At 34.1% G+C, this 23,680-nt stretch overlaps 1 protein-coding gene across 5 annotated transcripts in view; it reads left to right on the top strand.

Annotated features, from left to right (window-relative positions):
- Positions 1–23,680, top strand: part of MBD5 (methyl-CpG binding domain protein 5) — a 445,040-nt gene that overhangs the window by 166,979 nt on the left and 254,381 nt on the right. For all 5 annotated transcript variants that reach the window (XM_058715348.1, XM_058715350.1, XM_058715346.1 and 2 more), the window contains one exon: positions 5,535–5,628. The gene's annotated coding sequence lies outside the window, so the exon portion shown is untranslated. The remainder of the gene's footprint in view (positions 1–5,534; positions 5,629–23,680) is intronic.

Below are 23,680 nucleotides of genomic sequence, written 5' to 3'. Positions count from 1 at the left end.
CAGGATAGAATTTTGTGATTCATCACTTACAGCACCCAGTGATCATCCCAACAAGTGCCCTCCTCAATACTCACCACCCATTTAGCCCATCCTATGCCCACCTCCCATCCATCAACCCTGTTTGTTCTCTATATTTAGGAGTCTCTTATGGTTTGCCTCCCTCTCTTTTTCCCCCCTTCCACTATGTTCATCTGTTTTGTTTCTTAAATTCCACATATGAGTGAAATCATATGATATTTTGTCTTTCTCTGACTGACTTGTGTCACTTAGAATAATACCTTCTAGCTCCTTCCACATCATTGCAAATGGCAAGATTTCATTCATTTTGATGTGTAATATTCCATTGTGTGTATGTATATGTATATATGTATATGTATGTGTATATGTATATATATATGTATATACACATATACATATATACATATACACATACATACATATACATATATGTATACATATATATACATATATATACATTACACACCACATCTTCTTTATCCATTCATCAGTCAGTGGACATTTGGGCTCTTTCCATAATAATTTGGCTATTGTTGATAGCTCTGCTATAAGCATCAGGATGTATGTATCCCTTCAAATATTAAAAAAATAATGTTCATTTTTGTTGATTCAGTTGTTATTATTAACAGCAATTATTATGCCATTACTCTCAGTTGCTATAATTACCTACATCGTGAGACATTAAGAGAGTAAGGTGCAGTAACCTCAAAAGAGATGGGCAAGTTCTTGCAGCTTAGGGAAATTACAATGTTTAAATCATTCATGGTTGTAAAGTATACTAAAGAGAAAAGCTGGGTGCTTCACTCAATCACTGTAAAATGCTATGCTCAGTTAATGGGAAGACCAATAAATAAAATCATCGCATATTTATTAAATGCTTTCAAGCTAGGGCTTGCTGGGAAATTATAATTTAGTTGAGGGAATAAAGCAAACATGCCAAATCTTAAAAATAAAAGATAAAGATAAAGGACCATAAGTGAGTACCTGATTAATTACCTAAGTAACTTGGCAATAATTAGTGTTGGAAGTCAGAAAAGAAAGAAAGCTTTTAGTGTCTGGTTGATGGAAATTTCCTTCAAGGAGGAAGCAGTATTTGAGCCAAGTTTTGGTTGATGAAGAGATGAGAGATAAACAGCAAAAGGCATCTGGGGTCAAATAGTAAAAGATCATGAGTCTTGCCAAAAGACATTGGAATTTCATTGCATAGCTATAAACCAGAGGCAAACTTGCATCCGATCCTGCAGATTTGAGAGGTGGCTCTGTGTTTGTGAAGACATTTAGGAAGTCTATGACTGTTTACTAGCTATTAAGCAGAACTAGTTCTGGGAAAAGAATCAACTTTAGTCCTAAACTGAAGATTGATGTGAACTTAATAGGAAAACCTGAAGTAGTTAGCAGCACATGTATGTAGAAAGAATACTTTATTAGGAGCACCTCCATACTAGGTAGATAAGTGAAAATAATTATAATTTTCTTTAAAGGTTTAGCAGTTACTGAGATCATCATCCTTATTATGTATAGCACAGACCTGGATATTCACCTCTGTTTATTAGACTTTTCTTTTTCAGAAAGAATCTACAGAGTATGTGCATATGAATATATTATTTTTATTACAAAGTATTTCTGGACTTGTTTTAAAAGAATTTTCAAGACTAAAATGTTAACAGCCTATTTCATCTTATTTTTAGTAAGCTATGTTAGTGTGTGTGTTGAAGGAAATGACTCAAGACTTTTTCTTTGAGAATTTGTTGCTTTGCACTTAGAGCAAATGATAGTAGAAGAGCTTACTCCCCACTGCTAAGTTAAGGCCAAAACATTTTTAATTCTGAGACATTGTGGGCATGTTTGTAATTATTTATGTAGTTTGAGGTTAAATTGTCATTATAGAATATAATTTAGTTTTCTCTTTTTTGCCATAGTATTTTGTTGATTTCCTACACAGTTGACTTAGGTTAGGAGGATAGCAGAGCTTACAAAATACATTATCCATAAACATTATTTTAGCTTATCTACATTGATTTATTGCTAAAGTCCTATTTATATTTTAAAGTTATTTCTTATCCAGGATGCCTCAGGATTATCTTTTAAGATTAGAAATATAATCTTAGAGGGTGCCTGGGCAATTCAGTTGGTTAAGCATCAGACTTTGGCTCCTGATCTCACAGTTCATGAGTTTGAGCCCCATGTTGGACTCTGTGCTGATAGCTCAGAGCCTGGACCCTGATTCAGTGTCTCACTCTCTCTTTTGCCCCCTCCCACTCACGGAAGGACTGATACCCTTCCTTAATGCTTTTTAATTTTTTTTTTTTTAATTTTGAGAAAGAGAGAGAGAATACAGAGCCCAGCACAGGGCTCGAACCCACAAACCATGAGATTATGACCTGAGCCAAAACCAAGAGTCCATTGCTCAACTGACTGAGCCACCCAGGTGCCTCTCCTTCTTAATACTTAAAAACAAACAAACAAACAAACAAACAAACAAACAAACAAACAAAAACCCTAGGCCCCAGAACCACACCATACCAGTTAAATAAGAATATCTAAGAAATATACCACGTCTCAGTATAGGTAAAAGTGTCCCAAATATTTTTTAATGTTTATTTTTGAGAGAGAAAGACAGAGCACAAGTGGGGGAGGGGTGGATAGAGAGGGAGATACAGAATCTGAAGAAGGCTTCAGGCTCTGAACTGTCAGCACAGAGCCCAACATGGGGCTCAAACTCACGAGCCCTGAAATCATGACCTGAGACCATGACCCGAGCCAAAGTCAGATGTTCAACCGACTAAGCCACCCAAGCACCCACCCCCCTCCAAGTATTTTTAATGTGCAGCTGTAACTAAGAAACTACTCTAATGAGAGATCTACAGCAATGAGCAAAAGGATCATGTAATTGAATCCAAAAACTATCTATGTTTGGCTTGGGAATCCATAATACTCAAAATCACATATTCGTATGGCATTATATCCTTCAAATCCTTGTTTCCCTAACTGCTTGTCTTAGGCTTGTTTTTTAAAAAAATCAAAGAGAGAATAAAATTCTTCTGTGTGTGTTTATGTGTGGCCATATTTTATTTAAGTATAATTGACATATTATTCATTAGTTTCATGTGTACAACATAGACATTCCACATTTGTATACATTGCAACCACTACAATACGTCTAGCTACTATCTGTTACCATACAAAGTTAATACAATATTATTGACTACATTCTCTGTGCTGTACATTATATTCTCAAGACTTATTTTTTTTCTTTTCAAATTTTTATTTAAATTCTAGTTACTTAACATATAGTGTAATACTGTTTTCAGGAGTAGAATTTAATTTCATCACTAACATATAACACCCAGTGCTCAACACAACAAGTTCCCTCCTTAATACCCATCATCCATTTAGCCCATCTCCCTGCCACATCCTTCCATCAACCCTTATTTTGTTCTCTATCATAAAGTCTCTTATAGTTTGTTTCCCTCTCTTTCTCCCCCTCTTCTTACATGTTCATCTGTTTTATTTCTTAAATTCCACATGAGTGAAATCATATGGTATTTGTCTTTCTCTGCCTGACTTATTTCACTTAGCTTAGTACACTGTAGCTCAGACTCTTCATTGCAAATGGCAGGATTTCATTCCTTTTGATGGCTGAGTAATATTCCATTACATACATATGTAACGCATCTCTTTTCCTATGTTGCATTTATTTTTTGAGAGACAGCATGAGCCAGGGAGGTGTAGAGAGAAAGGGGTACAGAGGATCCGAGGCAGGCTTTGTGTTGACAGGCTGACAGCAGCAAGCCCAATGCAGGGTTTGAACCCATGAACCTTGAGATCATGACCTGAGCCAAAGTTGGATAATCAACTGACCGCTCAGATGCCCCATATACCACATCTTCTTTATCCATTCGTCAGTCGATAGGCATTTGGTTCTTTCCATATCTTGGCTATTGTTGATAATGCTGCTATAAACATCGGGGTAAATGTACCCCAGTGAATCTGTATTTTTGTATCTTTTGGATAAATATCTAGTAGTGCATTTGCTGGATTGTAGGTAGTTTTATTTTTAACTTTTTGAGGAAACTCCATACTGTTTTCCAGACTGGCTGCTCCAGTTTGCATTCCCACCAACAGTGCAAGAAGGTTCCCCTTTCTCCATATCCTCACCAACATCTGTTTCTTGTGATGTTAATTTTAGCCATTCTGACTAGTGTGAGGTGGTATCTCATTGTGGTTTTGATTTGTATTTCCCTGGGGATGAGTGATGTTGATCACCTGTTCATTTGTCTGTTAGCCATATGGATGTCTTCAAAAGTATTGATTCATGTCCTCTGCCCATTTCTTCGCTGGATTATTTGTTTTGTGAGTGTTTAGTTTAATAAGTTCTTTATACATTTTGGATACTAACCCTTTATCAGATATGTCATTTGGAAATATCTTCCATTCTGTAGGCTGCCTTTTAGTTTTACTGATTGTTTCCTTCACTGTGCAGAAGCTTTTTATCTTCTTAAAAAAATGTTTATTTATTTTTGAGAAAGAGAAAGAGAGAGAGAGGATGGGAGAGGGCCAGAGAGAGAGAATCCCAAGCAGGCTCTATGCTGGCAGCTCAGTGTGGGGCTTGATCTCACGAATTGTGAGATCATGACCTGAACCAAAATCAAGAGTCAGATGCTCAGCCCCTGAGCCACCAGTCTCCCTGAGTTTTTTATCTTGATGAAGTTCCAATAGTTCATTTTTGCTTTTGTGTCCCTTGCCTCTGAAGACATTTCTGGTAAGAAGTTGCTATGGCTAAAGTCAAAGAGGTTTCTGCCTATGTTCTCTAGGATTTGATGGTTTCCTGTCTCAAATTCAGGTCTTTCATCCATTCTGAATTTATTTTTGTGTATCATGTAAGAAAGTGGTCCAGTTTCATTCCAAAATCATATTCTTTTAGGAAAGAACATTTTGTTTAGATAATCCTAATTCTCAATTAGTGGCAATTTCTCTTAAAAGATCTCTGAAAGCTTCCTTAGGTTGGTGTTTATAAAGTACTGATTGGGCAGTTTAAGTAATATTGACCTTTTTTATGAGGATGATATTTAACTAGTTGATCTCTTTGATTTTGGCATTTATAAGCAACTCAGATATAATCAAGAATATATTTTTGTGATCCATTTGAGCAAGGAAAATATTTCCTGGGGTAGGGCTATGTTCATGTAGAACCTCAGAATCAATGTATTTAAAATTATATTTCTTAAAAATGCTCATAGAAACTTGGTAGCCAGATAAAATTAGGACAATGGAAAGCACTAAATTTTCTGGCATGAATCAAAATATATGTTCCACAAAACTTTCTGATTCTTCTAAATGGAAAAATCTCATTATTACTGGTGTTTATTTATATAAAATATGTTCTATGAGATATGCCTCCCCTTGTCCAAACTTAATAAAATCATAAAGAATAATTTTTACATCCGCTTATATGTTTAAAATAAACAATATTTATAACCACAAATTCATGATATTTTCTTTTGTTTCTTTTTTAGATGCTTATTGAGGATGCCAGTTTCTGCATATGGGAAGTAGATATTGAAGGTTATATGGTTTACAGACAAGATCTTTAAAATATAGATACTCAAGGTAAGTAATAGATACAACCTCATAAATCATCTCATTTAAATGGTTAGGGTTTCAGACTGTACTTTGACTTGCTAAACTTGTTTTATCACTAGCCCTATCTAAGCGACTTCAAAACCATATTCATTCATATTCAGACACAAGGTGTTATGCCCTAACACTATCATGACAGGAAGTGTCATATGTCATTTATAATAGGAAGTGGATAAAATTGATATATTATTATGGAAGTGTGCAAACCAATTAAGAAGAATGGAGAAGAAATGAAGTAGCTTCCATTAAATCTGTGGGCTCAACTCAGTAGTGTTTAATTTGGAAGATTAAACAAAAACTACTATTCACTGCACTTTCTTCTGAATACCATATTCATTAATCAGTTCTTTAACTACATTAGGAACATGTTCTTTAACCACTCCAAAAAACTGTCATACTTTCAAATACTCAGAGTTTTACCTCTGAATACCAAATCTCTTTTCACTATTTCTTGAGTCCCCAAAGATTTTTCTTTACCTACCATATCCTTTCAGTTAGCATGTTCTGTCCATGCCTCCCATGACTGCTTGCATGTTCACATTATTAAGTATATTTCTGTATATATTTTGGTACATTTTTCAGTGAGATATGAGGAGCACAAAATGTTAAAAAAGAAAAAAGTATTTTAAATAATGTTTCATGCCAGGCAGTTACCATGTAACCTTAGAGACTATGTGACCAGTAAATGGGACATTTTTGTTCAGCTCTAGAATCCTCTCTAAGTGGAAATAAGAGACTGTAAAATCTAATTTTATTGTATCTTCAGAAGAAATAAATATGGATTTTGAAAAGTCCTAATTTTTAAATATCAGCACAAAATTTTGCCTGTGAAAATATCTCCTTTGCCAAATGTGTGAACAAAATAAAACAGTTTACAGCCTCTGCTGTGGAAATTTTTTCCCTTTGTTCTGTTTTTCTTTATTCTTTTAGAGTGCAACTACTTTAGAGTCTATTTTTTCCCCTTAATTTGTGGGTAGCAGCTTATTGATTTTGCTAGTTTTTTGTGATGAATATTATTATCAGAAATGACTTATCTTGAAAATATAAATGCCATTACTTACTTCTAATTCATTTCTATAGTTAACATATGGTGAGTTGGTTCCTTGGAACAGCTATTCAATTGTTTTCTGAATTATAATAATTAGACAATTATTTTTATAGTTCCTCCATCTCCACAGTCTTTTTTTTTTTTTTAAGGAACTTTTGCATAAGAATAGAGCTAAACATGCTCCTCAGTTCATTGCACGCTGTCATCATTGGTCCGTGCAAAGCACTTATTTTATTTGTTTATACATATTCTTTTATTTTCATTTCTAGTCCCATGCTTCTGACCTTGACCCATAGGAAACCATTCTGACAGTCATTATAATAACTACTGCACCATTCTCTTTTGTTTATATGTATTTTCATAATGCATTGTTTTTATATACATGTATTTTTAAATATTTTAAATAGAAAATTTAAAATAAATTTAAAAAAAAAGAAAAGAGAATATGTTATGAATCTTCATGGGCCCATCTCTCAGCTTCAGCAGTTATCTCATGGTTGGGCTTGGGTTAATTATATCTCTACCCTGCCCCCTGCCCCATTTTATGTGTATGAAATTTTATTATGCGTAAATGGTATTGTGCTATGTATTTCATTTTTTCCCTACTATTTTATTTTAATTAACTTTAAGTGTTTATCATTTACTTATATTGTCATGTTCACATCGCTTCTAACTGCTGCATAGTATTCCATCGTTTGTAGCTACCATGTTTTAACTACTTGTATTTCCCAGTGATTGCCATCCAGACTTGTCACAACAAACACTGCTATAATGAACATTATCACACTTGCTTTATCGTGGACTTTGCAAGGATTTCTTTGGGATATATACGCAGGAGCACAATTGCTGGGTAATAGGATACATGTTTATACTTAACTTGACCAAGTTCTGCCAGTTGCTCTACCAAATAAAATACTTTGGTCCACACTTTCACCAGCAGTAACCTCAGTCAGTCCTGCCAACCTTGACATTATCTAGCTTGCTAATATTTTCAGTCTAATGTGCATAATTTTATAGCTTATTATTTTAATTTTAATTCCTCTTATCAATAATGAGTTTGAGTACTGCTTCATATTTTTATTGGCCTTTTGGCTTCCCTTTTTTGAAATTGTTTGTTCATACTCTTTATTTTTCATATGGGTTCTTTTGACTAATGTTCTTTAAGAGTTTGTCATAGGTATTCTAGGTATTCATTTCCTATTAGTTTTAAATATTAAAAAATATCTGCATCCCATTTTTTTCAACTTTTTAATCTTGTGCTTGATATTCTTTGAGTAAACATCAATATTTTAAAACTTGATTAAAATATTTTCTGGATGTATATCATTTGTGTACAGAAATGCTACTGATTTTTTGAAAATTGATACAAGTTCTAACAACGTTACTGAACTCTCTTATTCTTAATAGATTGTTCTGTTGTCTAGAAAAATGATCATTTATCAATTCCAAAAGTGATAGTTTTCTCTCTACCCTTCCCATCCTCATACTTTTACTTTTTTCTTCTTTCTAATACCTTTGATCAATTCCTCTGGAACTAAACAGTAGTAGTGACAGTGGGCATCCTTATCTTATGCCCAGTCTTAAAGAGGATGCATCTACTTTCTCACTTCTCACTGACGTATAATGCTTACTGAAGGTTTTTAACATACAACCTTTACTAAATTATGAAAGTTCTTCTATTTCTAGCTTCGTATGCATAAATAGCTATTGAACCCTATAAAATGCTTTTTATGCATCTTCGAAACAATCACATGACATTTATCCTTTGGTATATTAACGTTGTGAATTATATGAATAGAATTTCTAATGTGAAACCATCCCTGTGTTTCTAGTGATCATGGTGTTTTATCTTTAATGTTATTTTATCTGGTTAGAAAATATTTTATTTAGGATTTTAGGATCTATATTCCTAAATGAAATGTGCTGTAATTGTTTTCTCTTTATTTTCCTTGTCTGACTTTACAATTAAGATGACACCAGCCTAATAAAATAAGATGGACAGCTTTTACTCTTTTTCTATTTTTTGGAACAACTTTACAAGATATGAATTTGCTGTTTCTTTAACGTTTGTTAAAACTCATAATGTTTAACTCATGTTAAAACTCATGGAGTGCCTGGCTGGCTTCATTGGTAGAGCATGCAACTTTTGAACTTGGGGTTATGAGTTTGAGCCCCATGTTGAGTGTAGAGATTACTTAAAAATAAAATCTTTAAAAAAAACCTATCTGGTTCTGAGGATTTTTGTGAGACTTCTATGAATGCTATTTATGTCTTTAAATACTTTTTGATCTATTCAAGTTTTTTCCTCCCTTCTTCCAGTCTTTTCCCAAGGTACTGATGACACCTGACGGTCTCCCCACCTGCAGACATAGTCCAGACTCACTTTCGTAGGATACACCTAGACAGCCTCAGTCTCCACATCTAACTGAGCCATATGATAATAGTCACCCCCCTTTTGAACTGATTAGAGCTTCAGTTTTTAACCCTGACCAATGGGCTCTGATCTGCCCAGTCTTGCCACATACCTAAATTAATCCTATTGTCCATTAGTTTTCTACTCTACCACAAACAGAAAGTTTGGTTAGTGATACCCTGAATTGAGTTCCTTCTATCCCCTACTAAAGTTGTTGCCATACTCTGGTTACATGTGTCAAGGTTATATAAATGGTAAATATTCTGCCAAAAAAATATGTGAGGTATATAAGTTCAGGGTAGGCATGTGTTGGGAAAAAATCAGCAGTCATCTGGTCTAATGTCCTTTATAGTATGTACGAAATGGTAGTTAACTCTAGAAGATACTCGCTTTATCCCCAGAATTTGAAACTTCATAATAACCGTGTATTATTAAAAGAAAAATTAAAGTTATTTCTACTTACAAAAGGAAGAAGTAGAGATTATAAGCAAGAATTTCATATACCCACTAACAACAAAACAAACTTTCAATAAAAATATAATAGTTATCATAATTTTTGATACATTTAAGTGTTTCTACCATCTTATTTCAGTTTTTTTCCACACACTTTGTGTATCTTTTTAATTTTTTCTTACTTAAAAGTGTAGTATTTATATATCTTCCCTAAAAAAGATTCTTGTACATTCTGACATCCTGTTGTCTCTCTCACCTTCCCCAACTCCATCATGTTGCTACTATGTACTTTAAACAACAAAATATTGCAGTCAATTTTTCTCTTTTTCTTTGCTGCTATTTTTAAAGACAACAAACTTTACCAAGGTACTCTATCAGCATTACTTTGTACATCATCTTTTTAATAAGTGTAGTGTTCTTTTTTCTCTTTTTCCCTTTAAATTTTTTTTAATTTTAATTCCAGTACGGTTAACATACAGTGTTATATTGTTTTCATGTGTACAATATAGTAATTCAGCAATTCTGTACATTACTCAGTGCCCATCACAATAAGTGTACTCTTAAATACAATAATAATAATAAGGGTACCCTTCGCCTGTTTCACCCATCCACCCCACCTACCTCCCCATCTGGTAACCATCAGTTTGTTCTCTATACTTAAGAATCTGTTTTTTGGTTTCTTTCTTTTTTTATTTGTTTCTTAAAATTGCACATATGAGTGAAATCATATGGTATTTGTCTGTGACTGACTTACTGCAGTTAGCATTATACTCTTTAGATCCATCTATGTTGTTGCAAATGCCCAGACTTCATTCTTTTTTATGATTGAATAATATTCTATTGTGTTTATCCACCATATTTTCTTTATCCATTAACCTATCGATAGACACTTGGGCTGCTTCCATATCTTAGCTATTGTAAATAATGCTGCATTAAGCATAGGAGTGCATATGTTTTTTCAAATTAGTGTTTTCATATTCTTAGGCTAAATACCCAGTAGTGGAATTACTGGATGATATGGTATATAATTCTATTTTTAATTTTTTAAGGGATCTTCATACTGTTTCCCACAGAGGCTGCACCCCAGTTTGCATTTCCACCAACAGTGCAAAAGTATTCCTTTTTTTCCATATCCTCACCAACACTTGTTGTTTCTTGTTTTTTTAATTTTAGCCATCACGACAAGTGTGGGGTGATATCTCATTATAGTTTTGGTTTGCATTTCCCTGATGTTTAGAGATGTTGAATATCTTTTCCTGTGTCTGTTGGCCATCTATATGTCTTCTTGGGAGATATGTCTGATCATGTTATGCCCATTTTTCAATTGGATTATTTGTTTTTTGGGTGTTGAGTTGTATCAGTTCCTTATATATTTTAGATACTAATTCTTTATTGGATATGTCATATGCAAATATCTTCTTCCATTCAGTAGGCTACCTTTTTCTTTTGTTGATTGTTTCCTTCACTGTGCAGAAGCTTTTTATTTTGATACAGTTGCAATACCGTATTTTTGCTTTTGTTACCCTTGCCATAGGAGACATATCTAGAAAAATGTTGCTATGACCAATGTCAGAGAAATTACTGTCTGTCCTCTCTTGTAGGACTTTTGTAGTTTCAGGTATCACATATAGGTGTTTAATCCATTTTGAGTTTATTTTTGTGTATGGTGTACGAAATTGGTCCAGTCTTATTCTTTTGCACATAGCTGTCCAGTTTCCCAACACTATTTGTTGAAGAACTTCTTTTTCCCATTTCATATTCTTGCCTCCTTTGCCTAAGATTAATTGACCATATAATTGTTTTTATTTCTGGGTTCTCTATTCTGTTCCATTGATCTATGTGTCTGTTTTGGTGCCAGTACACTGTGTTGATTACTACAGCTTTGTGGTATATCTTGAAATCTAGCATTGTGATTCCTCCAGTTTTGTTCTTTTTCTTAAAAAAAATTTTTTTAATGTTTATTTATTTATTTATTTTTTTTTTTTCAACATTTTTTTTATTTATTTTTGGGACAGAGAGAGACAGAGCATGAACGGGGGAGGGGCAGAGAGAGAGGGAGACACAGAATCGGAAACAGGCTCCAGGCTCCGAGCCATCGGCCCAGAGCCTGACGCGGGGCTCGAACTCACGGACCGCGAGATCGTGACCTGGCTGAAGTCGGACGCTTAACCGACTGCGCCACCCAGGCGCCCCTAATGTTTATTTATTTTTGAGAGAGAGAGAGAGAGAGACAGAGCATGAGCTGGGGAGAAGCAGAGAGAGAGGGAGACACAGAATCTGAAGCAGGCTCCAGGCTCTGAGCTGTCACCACAGATCTTGACGCGGGGCTCAAACCCACAAACCATGAGATCATGACCTGAGCCGAAGTTGGACACTTAACCGACTGAGCCACCCAGGCGCCCCCAGTTTTGTTCTTTTTCAAAGTTGCTTTGGCTATTTGGGGTCTTTGGTGCTTCCATACAAATTTAGGATTGTTTGTTCTAGTTCTGTGAGAAATGCTGTTGGTATTTTGATAGGGGTTGCATTAAATCTGTAGGTTGCTTTCGGTAGTATACATATTTAACAGTTTTGTCCTTCTGATCCATTAGCATTGAATATCTTTCCATTTGCTTGTGTCATCTTCAGTTTCTTTCATCAATATTTTATAGTTCTCAGAGAACAGATTTTTTCACCTACTTGGTTAAGTATTATTCTTGGGTTTTTATTTTTTGATGTAATTATATATGAGATTGTTTTCTTAATTTCTCTTTTTACTGCTTCATTATTAGTGTACAGAAATGCAATGGATTTCTGTATGTTGATTTTGTATCCTGTGACCTTACTGAATTCACTTATCAGTTCTAGTAGTTTTTCTATATATAATGTCATGTCATCTGCAAATAGTGAAAGTTCTACTTCTTCCTTACCAATTTGGATGCCTTTTATTTTTTTTGTGTTTTCTGATTCCTGTGGCTAGAACTTCCAGTACTATATTGAATAAAAGTGATAAGAGTGGACATCCTTGTCTTGTTCCTGAGCTTAGGGGAAAAGCTCTCCATTTTTTTTGCCATTGAGTATGATGTTAGCTGTGGGTTTTTCATGTATGGCCTTTATTATGTTGAGCTATGTTCCCTCTAAACGTGCTTTGTGGAGAGTTTTTGTCATGAATGGTTGTACTTTGTCCAATTCTTTTTCTGCATCTATTGAAATGATTGTATGATTTTTAATCCTTTCTCTTATTGATTACTTTATACATCTTTTAAAGACATTCTTCATTTCTCTTTTTTTTATTTTTATTTTTATTTTTATTTTTGAGAAAGAGAGAGAATGTGTGAGAAAGGTGGACAAAGGATCTGAAGCAGGCTCTGTGCTGACAGCAGAGAGCTGATGCAGGGCTAGAACTCAGGAACACTGAGACTATGACCCAAGCTGAAGTTGGACGCCTAACTGACTAAGCCATCCAGGCACCCTGCTTCTCTTTCTATTTGAGTATTTAATCAACAACTGTTTTATGAGGCCTTATATACTTGAAAACATATTATCATAACCTCATATTTTAATGACTACATAGCTATATATCCAACTCTAGATTTTATGTTTCCTTTAATACTTTGAAAATCCATGGTCTCTTGTCTTGTTACCTTCATCATTTCTAATTTTTTTCTCCACATCTCTGTTATTCAGATAGTAGTGACAAGCCCTTTGTCTTTCTTTTATATTTCTATTTCCTTGTTTTTCCTTAGCATTGAAGATTTCCTGAAACTTGTCTTCAAATTCATTAATTCATTTGTTATTTTAATTCTACTTTTTATGAAATCTGTTTCAGATTTTATAGTTTTCGTACCTCATAGTTCTGCTTGCTTCTTTGTTTTCTTATTCTTGTTACATATTGCTAATATGTTCCTTTATGTCTTTTGGGATGTTTATTAGGCTATTTTTAAATCATGGGCCACTAGATCTAACATTGTAGCTTTTCTTAGAATCTTTATGCCAATTTTATTTTCTTTGGAAATAGTTGTGCTCCTTGCAATGTCTTGTTATTTGGTCTTGTAGGACCATTTCCCTCTGGATTGACTATTGTATCTGGCATTACATATAGGGAGAGGCCAGCACTCAGTCCATGTCATTCTCGGTGAGCTCAGAGGATGGGAGGTAGGTAGGAAAGCCCCAAGCCACCAATATAATCACAATTAATAATTTATCAAATCAACAAAGTGATACCTGAAGTCTGTACTTCAACATTTCCCCTCATTCCCCCATCCCACCAGAAAGAAGCAGCAACTAAAACTGATGATTGTTTTTCACCAACTCTCTGATTTGGTACAAAAGAATAGGGACATGACTGCCCAATGTCCCCTCATGTTTTCTCAGCTGTTTATAAGTACTCAGTTTACTCCTGAAGGCATTTCTATAGTAGTCTGAGCCCCTGCAGATATGGGAACAGTCAGTTTTTGTCTCAAGGCAATGAGAGGAAAGATCCAAAACAGAACTCCATTAGTTTACTTCCTATTTTGTCTTCCCACAGCCTATAAGCCTCCTCTTGTCTAGAACCTCAGGTTCCATGGCCCAAGCACATTTTCAAGTTCAAAACGGTACTCTATACCACCTTGCCTTCTTGAGGAGTTTTCAAGTTTTCTTATTCTTGACTTTTCCTGTCTATAATTTCTACTGGAGCTGATGCTTAGAGAGAGATCCAATAGTTGTTCTAGTCAACATCTTGGTATTATCATCCTGGAATAAACTCTAACAGAAGAAGAAACTCTAACAAAAGCTCTACCTATGTGTGTACTTTTTGACCCAGGGATCACATTTCTAGAAATTTCTTGTAAGTATATTATCAAGATGTTTGATGTTTGAAAACAATTAAAATGCCCAACAATAGGAGTTAATTAAGTAAACCTATATTGATAGAATAACTGAGATAACTAATTTTCTGAGATAACTAATTTTTTGCTACTCATTTTTTTTTAATTTTTTTTTAACGTTTATTTATTTTTGAGACAGAGAGAGACAGAGTGTGAACAGGGGAGGGGCAGAGAGAGAGGGAGACAGAGAATCCGAAACAGGCTCCAGGCTCTGAGCTGTCAGCACAGAGCCCGACGCAGGGCTCGAACTCACAGACCGCGAGATCATGACCTGAGCCGAAGTCGGACACTTAACCAACCGAGCCACCCAGGCGCCCCTCATTTTTGTTTTTAAAAAACTGAATGTCAGGGTACCTGTGTAGCTCAGTCAGTTAAGTGACCAACTCTTGATCTCAGCTCAGGTCTTAGATCCTCAGAATCGTGAGTTCAAGCCCCACGTTGGACTCCACTCTGGGTGTGGAGCCTACTGAAAGAAAGAAAGAAAGAAAGAAAGAAAGAAAGAAAGAAAGAAAGAAGGAAAGAAATGTGAGAAGTGCTTAGGTGGCTCAGTTGGTTGAGTGTCCAACTCTGGATTTCATCTCAGGTCATGATCTCATGGTTCGTGAGTTCGAGCCCCACATCAGGTTCTGCACTCACATCTCAGAGCCTGCTTGGAATTCTCTCTCTCTCTCTCTCTCTCTCTGCTCTCCCTCACTTCTCTCAAAATAAATAAATAAACATTAAAAAAAAGTGAATGTCTACATAATGTGCAGTAAAATGGGACAGAGATTATCTTCTAGTATAAAATGATGGGTGGATTTATTTTTGCTGTCCTTTTTTATGCTTTTCTAAATTTCCATGATAAGCATATATTGCTTTTATACTCTAAATTAGGAATATATATATATATATATACATATATATATACATGTATATATGTATATATATATGTATATATATATACACACACACACACACATATTTTAATAAAACAGAACCAATCAACTGGAATGTGGGGGGCTGGATGTGACAAGCATTTAGTTAGCATTTTTCTTCTCTGTTCACTTGATTTTTTTTTTCCTAAAAATTTGAAATCAAGGAAGAAAAGGAAAATTACTGATTGATATAATTTTCACTGCCTTCTTAAAATATGGAAAATAATCATCTGAATAATCTAACATTTGTCTTTGGAGATGTAAAGAATAAAGGACATCACAGTGGCTCATACTATTTATTTAGAAGGCTTATTTGACCTTTGTGGGCTTACATAGGTAGCCCTTATATGTGGATATTTAGCCCTTTTATGTGGATATATTTATAACTCTATTAAAATGCTTTTTCAGGTGCACCTGGGTGGCCCTTTCAGTTGAGCCTCTGACTCTTGATTTCAGCTCAGGTCATGATCCCAGGGTCATGGGATCAAGACTCACATGTTGGGGAGCCTGCTTAACATTCTCTCTCTCTCTCATTCTGTCTCTGCCCCTCTTCCCTACTTGTGCATATTCTTTTTCTCTCTAAAATTATATATATTATTATATATATATATGCCTTTATATATATATATATATTATTTTAGAGAGAAAAATATATATATTATTTTAGAGAGAAAAAGATATATATATATATATATATATGCCTTTCAAACTAATTATTTTACTTCCTATGTCCAACTATAACATTCTTATGAGGAAGGTATTATGCCTACTTAATCATGTATACTCATACATATGGTACATATGTCCTCTGACCTCACTGACAATGGCATAGACTTAGCGCTGGCCTCTCTCCTTATGTAATGCCAGATACAGTAACCAATCCAGGGGAGAACAGACTAAGAATTACCAGGGATGATATAATTAGCAAAGTCTTTAAAACAGCTAATTGTTTACTTATTCAGGGATTTAAAGAAAAACATTAAAATAATGATACATGAAATGAAATATCCGCTGGATGGGTTAAGCAGTGCATAAGACACTGCAGATAAAAATATAAGTGGACTTCAAGAAATTTTCCAAACTGAAGCAGAGAGTAAGACAACTGTAAAAAAAAAAAAAAAAAAAAAAAATGGATGACACCTTAGTGTCCTGGTACCCTGTAGGGTAGAAACTGTAATTGGAGTTCCAGAAAGAAGAAATATTTCAAGAAATTATGACCAAAATTTTTCCATGTTTGATGAAAAATACAAACTCACAAAACCAAGAAGTTCAACTAATTTCAAACAGGAAAGAAAACCACACCAAGACATAATTTCTGAAAGCCAACAATAAAAACAAAAATCATGAAGGCCCAGAAAAAACGCACATTATATATACAACACAAAAGATAAAAAAATTTACTGACTTCTCTACGGAAATACTGAAAATCAGAAAACATTGGAATGAGATCAGCACTGAAAGAGGAAAGCCATGAACTTAAAATTATATATCCAGTAAAAACATCTAAAATAATGACCTTTGCAGATAAAACAGCAAAGTAACTGAGGAAATTCATTACCAGTAGACATTTGTTACAAGAAATGTTAAATGAATTCTTAAAGTAGAAGAAAAACAGTACTAGATGGAGCACAATTCACACAAAGAAATGAAGAGCCCCAGAAATGGTAAATATATAGGTAAATAAGAGACTGCTTTTTTCTCATTTAAATTTTTAAAAGATAATTGAATGTAAAAAATAGAAATATCATGTGATCCAATAATTCTACTGGATATTTACCTAAAGAAAGTGAAAACACTAACTTGAAAAAATATATGTACCCCTGTATTTATCACAGCATTATTTACAATAGCCAAGGTATGGAAACAACCTAAGTGTGCATCCACAGATGAATGGATAAAGAAGATGAGGTAGGTGTGTGTGTGTGTGTGTGTGTGTGTGTGTGTGTGTAGTATTCCATAATACATATGGAATATTAGCCATAAAAAAGAATGAGATCTTGCCATTTATTACAACATGGATGGGCCTAGAGAATATAATGCTACATGAAATGAGTCAGACAAAGAAAGCCAAATACAATATGATTTCAGTCATATGTGGAATTTAATAATCAAATGAACAAAGAAAAACAAAAAACAAATAGGTGGTTGACATAGAGGACATGGGTAGGGGTATGGAGAAAATAGATAAAGGGAATTAAGAGTATATTTGTCATGATGAACACTGATTAATCTATAGGAATCATTATATTGTAAACCTAAAATTAATATAACACCGTATGTTAATTATACTGAACTAAAATACATTTTTAATTAAAAAAAGAACTATTTAAATCAAAAGAAGTAATAAAAAGTAAGAACCAAATTGTGAGGTTTATGATGTATGTAGTAATAAAATGCATGACCACAGTGCAAAGAATGGGAGGGAGAATTGGAGGTAAAATGTCATAAGATTTTTACATTATTCAGGAAATGGTATGGTATTATTTAAATCTATGCTGCAATAAGTTAAAGATGCATATATAAACCCTAGAATAACCACTAAAGATATAAAGGCAGCTAATAAGACAATAGAGAAGATAAAGTGGAATACTAAAAAATTGGATGTGTTCAAAAGAAAGCAGGAACAGAGGATGAAAGAAGAGATGGGCCAAATAGGAAACAATAGCCAGATGGTAGATTTATATCCAATTATATGACAATCATATTAAATGTAAATTGTCTAAACACTCCAGTGAATTGGAATATTTTGTTAGATTAATAATCTAGTAAAAATTCTATACCACAAGAGTTGGCAAACTTTATCAAAATCAGCATTTTAGGTTTGAGGACCATACAGTTTCTGTTACACCTACCCAATTCTGCTGTTGTAGCTCAAAAACAACCAAAAACAAAATGTAAGCAAGTGTTTCTGTCAGTATTTCAATAAGACTTTATTTACAAAAAAAGAAAAATAACTGTCCTATGGGCCATAGCTTGCCAATCCCTAGTATATTGGATAGAGGAAGTGTTTTTTTTAATATAAAGACACAGATAGGTTAAAAGTAAATTAACCATGCTAACACAAATCATCAGAAAGCTGAAGTGGCTAAATTAATTTTAAAGTAGACTTCTAAATGAGAAGAAAGACATCTTTACTAGAGATAAAGAAAAAACTTGATAAAAGTTCATCAAGGGGCGCCTGGGTGGCTCAGTCGGTTGGGCGTCCGACTTCAGCTCAGGTCATGATCTCACGGTTCGTGGGTTCGAGCCCTGCATCGGGCTCTGTGCTGACAGCTCAGAGCCTGGAGCCTGCTTCAGATTCTGTGTCTCCCTCTCTCTCTGACCCTCCCCCGTTCATGCTCTGTCTCTGTCTCAAAAAATAAATAAACATTAAAAAAAAAAAAGTTCATCAAGAGGACATAACGTCATGTGTATGCACCTAACAATAGATCTTAAAAATATATGAAGCAGACACATAGATCAATGGAATAGAATAGAGAACCCAGAAATGGACTAAAACATGTATGGACAACTAATCTTCAACAAAGCAGGAAACAATATCCAATGGAAAAAAAGACAGTCTTTTCAGCAAATAGTGCTGGGAAAACTGGACTGCGACATGCAGAATGAAACTGAACCACTTTCTTACACTATACACAAAAAGAAATTCAAAATGGATGAAAGATCTAAACGTGAGACAAAACCCATCAAAATCCTAGGGGAGAAAACAAGCAGCATCCTCTTTGACCTCGGCCAGAGCATCCTCTTACTAGACATGTCTCCAGAGGCAAAGGGAACAAACAAAAATGAAATATTGGGACTTCATCAAGGTAAAAAGCACAGCAAAGGAAACAATCAACAAAACTAAAAGACAACCAATGGAATGGGAAAAGATATTTGCAAATAGCATACTGGATAAAGGGTTACTATCTAAAATCTCTAAAGAACTTATCAAACTAAACACCCAAAAAATAATCCAGTGAAGAAATGGGCAGAAGACATGAATAGACACTTTTGAAGACATACATATGGCTAACAGACACATGAAAAGATGCTCAACATCATTCATCATAAGAGAAATACAAATCAAAACCAGTCAGAATGGCTAAAATCAACAACTCCGGAAACAACAGATGTTGGCGAGGAAGTGGAGAAAGGGGAACCTTCTTGCACTGTTGGTGGGAATGCAAACTGGAGCAGCCAGTCTGCAAAACAGTATGGAGGTACCTCAAAAAGTTAAAAATAGAACTACCCTACATTGCAGCAATTTCACTACTAGGTATTTATCCAAAGGATACAGAAAGGCTGATTCAAAGGAGCACATACACCCCAATGTTTATAGCAGCACTATCAACAATAACCAACTTATGGAAAGAGCCCAAATGCCTATCGACTGATGAATGGTTAAAGAAGATGGGGTGTGTGTGTATGTGTGTGTGCAATGGAATATTACTTGGCCATCAAAAAGAATGAAATCTTGCCATTTGCAACGATATGGATGGAGCTAAAGAGTATTATGCTAAGCTATATAAGTCAGTCAGAAAAAGACAAATACCATATGATTTCATTCATATGTGGAATTTAAGAAACAAGACAGATGAAGATGGGGGGGAGGAAAGAGGCAAACTAGAAAACAGACTCTGAGCATTAGAGAACAAACTGAGGGTTACTGGAGGGGAGGTGGGTGGTGGGATGGGTTAAATGGATGATGGGAATTAAGGAGGGCACTTGTGATGAGCACCAGGTGTTGTATGTAAGCAATGAATAACTAAATTCTACACCTAAAAATAATATTATAGTGTATAACAACTAAATGTATTTTAAATAAAAACTTGAAAAAAAAGATAAAGTAAATTAAACCCAAAGTAACTGTAAACAAAGAAATAATATAAAAGCAGAAATCAATAAATTAGGGAATACCAAACAATAGAGAAAATCAGTGAAAGCACAAAGCTCTTTGGAAATATCAATAAAATTGATAAACTTCTTGCAGACTGATCAAAAAATAAAAGAGAGAAAGGAAAAGTAATTAAAAGAATCAGTGGGAAATATTCATGATAGCCCTCAACTTGAGTCATATATTGCAGTCTAGTCTGGCTGCTATCCCTGATGGCATAGGTATCATTCTGGGATATCCCTTACTCATTTGTGAGATTCTCTTTTTCTCTCTCCTATGTGAAACTCCTTTTTCTTAAACCTTCGGTTTTTATTTTGTTCTCTCATTTTTGTAGAGTGAGTTTTCCAGTGGTTTCTTGAAAAAGAATGCTTAGGAGGTAATTTTATTTTATTTTAACTTTTTAAAGGTAATTTTAATTCTAAGGGTTTTTTTTTTTACTCTTGTATTGCTTTTTTTTAAAATTATAGTTGACATATATCATTAGTTTCAGGTATACAACATAGTGATGTAACAATTAGGTACATTACAAAGTGCTTACCATGATAAGTGTACTTATTCTCTGTCACCATACAAAATTATTACAATATTATTGACTAAATTCCCTATGCTGTACTTTTCATTCCCAACATTCTAAGTTTTAAATTTCCATAGATATTAGATCTTTCCACTTTGGTTTCATTTGTATTGCCTTAACCTGTCATGTTTTGTAAAGGTAATTAGAAGTAGATGTTGAAAAATGTTTTTGTGCCACCATTAAAAAATAGTTTCTATTTACTGGCTGTAACTACATAAAAGAAGTATTCTGAAAAATTGTCTTTTGTAAGAAAGAAAATTCTATAAGACATTGCTATTAAAAGAATAAGTTCTGTTCATCATACTTTGTTACTCACAATTGTTTTTGCCAAAATAGATATATCCATTTGTATAGATTTCCTGTAAGTCAAATTGAGATATTTTTCATTACTATAACATCAGTAAGACTTCGTATCTCGGAAACTTGGTGTCTCTTGTAAAATGCAAGAATGTAGACAATCTGCTGACCCAAGTGGTCAGTGGGAAAATTTAGCTGGAGACAGCCCTAATTCCTATTGTTGTTTCATATAAATTTGAATGGATATTGCCTAATTCATCCACAATGACTGGGACTATTTTACTGTCAAACACAGGGGATTTTTTCCCAGACCAAATGGTGTGTGTATAATATATTTGTATGAATACATATTATATGTATAAATACATAATATATATGTATGTATATGTGTATAATATATATGTATGAATACATATAATATATATCTGAATCATATGTATGAATATGTATATGAATATATATGTAACATGTATGCAGCATATACATTACATAACTATTTTGATGTACCTCCATCAACATTTACCAAATATGGGAAATTAATAGTTATTACTTGAAAAATATATGGCAAATTATATTTGCCAAAACTGACAACAGAAATATTTCTGATTCCACATGTTCTTCCAGAACATATCCATTCTCTCATGAAGAGGTAAAGTTTGTTCCCCTTTTCTTTGAAATTCGGCTGCCTTGATGAGTAGAATGCAGTGGAAATGACATTAGGTAGCTTCAGAAGCTTAATCATAGTACATAGTACAGCTCTGCCTGACTTTACATCTCTCTTGGGGTGCTCACCCTGGGAACTCCAGCCCTGATATTGTGAGGAAGCCCATGCCACAAGAGAGGTCCTACCAGGCAGAACCCCAGCCCTTATGTTGTGAGGAATCTCAAGCCACATAAGAGGTCCTACCAGGCATGTGATTAAGATGATTCCATGCCAGGCCTTCAAGCTGCCCCATCTGGCACTGAGTTAAGCAGAAACAAGCTAATATTGCTGAACTCTGCCTGAACTTGTAAACAATATAGGTTGTTTATTCTGTAGCAATAGTAACTGGTACACAAAGAGTTCTGTTTTCAAGTAAGTTTGGAAAATAGTTAATTTGAGCATCAAAAGAAGTCTCTTTTCTATAAGAAAGACTTCAATGTGCTATATGTGTGATATTCTCCAAAAAGATCATAGAGTACTTTGTATAAAGTATCTGATATGTTATCATTGGAGAATGCATCTCCATGGTCATCATTTCAGTGGTTATGTATTCTATTAATAAACCATCATGCCCTTCATTTATCTGTGCTTACACATTTAGAATATTTACAACATTTTGCTGTTACATGTTTTAGGAAAAGCTTGTTTTTGTTTTTATTTACATAGACTCTATTCTTCATAGTAGAATTACTGTGCTATAGCATCATAAACTTTAAAAAAAAAATGTTTATTTATTTATTTATTTATTTATTTATTTATTTATTTATTGTGAGAGAAAGAGAGAGTGGAGGAGAGGCAGAAGAGAGAGAGAATCCCAAGCAGGCTACAGGCTGTTAGCACAGAGCCCAACACGGGGCTTGATTTCATGAACTGTGAGATCATGACCTGAGCTGAAAGAAATCAAGAGTCAGACACTTAATTAACCGACTGAGCCACCTGAGCTCAGTCTAATGACTAGCTATACTAATGTCTAAAAAATGAAAATATTTTACATTACAATAATCAATACAAATTGTATCATTTTCTCCAAATCCTTGATAGTTTTTAACATTTAACTGCAGAGTTGTTTTAGTTTGAATTTGTTTAACTAGATTAGCATTTAACTGAATAATTATACTGTAGCCTATCCAAATCAATGCATAAAACTAGCCATTAGAAAGGCTAATAATGTGGCAGATTTTTATAGTGATTTTAATATTAATACATTTCAGCATTTCAATCTTAATTCATACCTATAATTTTGACATTTAAAAGAAAAGCAATAAATAATAAATGTGGTAATGTGTGAAAGGAGAAAACATGTTATCAATATAGATTCTATGATTTCTTATTGACACAGTTTTCTAGAACATACTTCCCATGAATGTCTACTCTACAAAGATATCATGTATACTGTACTATCATTTAAAGTATAACTAAGCAAAGTGATCTGACTCTTAAACAAATACATCATGCGATCCAAATGAATGTTAAATCCTCCAAAATAATCATCTTGAGAAACTGTATATTTATCTCATAATGCTAACCTTCCTTAATATTTTGAAACTTCTCTTTTAGAATTGTCTTCTAAGCTTGAAATGCAGTCTTGATTACGTTGATAGTCCTCCCACCTTCTTCAACATTGCTGAGCCTCAACAAGGCTTATTTGACCATTCTATTTCTGTTTTTTTTAGACCGACTTTTTTAGCAACTTTGGAATATGCAGTATAGTATTATTAACTGTAGACACTATGCTGTACATGACATTGCCATGACTGAGTTATTTTATAATTAGAAATTTGTACTTTTCGACCCTTTCACCCATTTGGCCACTCCTGCCCCCACCTCTAGCAAACATCAATCTGTTCTCTATCTGTAAGCTCGTGTTTTGGGGGGTTTATTTTTTGAGGGGTGGTCCACA

Source organism: Neofelis nebulosa, chromosome 2, assembly GCF_028018385.1.
Source record: "Neofelis nebulosa isolate mNeoNeb1 chromosome 2, mNeoNeb1.pri, whole genome shotgun sequence".
Classification (NCBI taxonomy): domain Eukaryota; kingdom Metazoa; phylum Chordata; class Mammalia; order Carnivora; family Felidae; genus Neofelis; species Neofelis nebulosa.
Note: the sequence above shows the minus strand (reverse complement) of the source record. Positions and strands in the feature narration are given on the sequence as shown.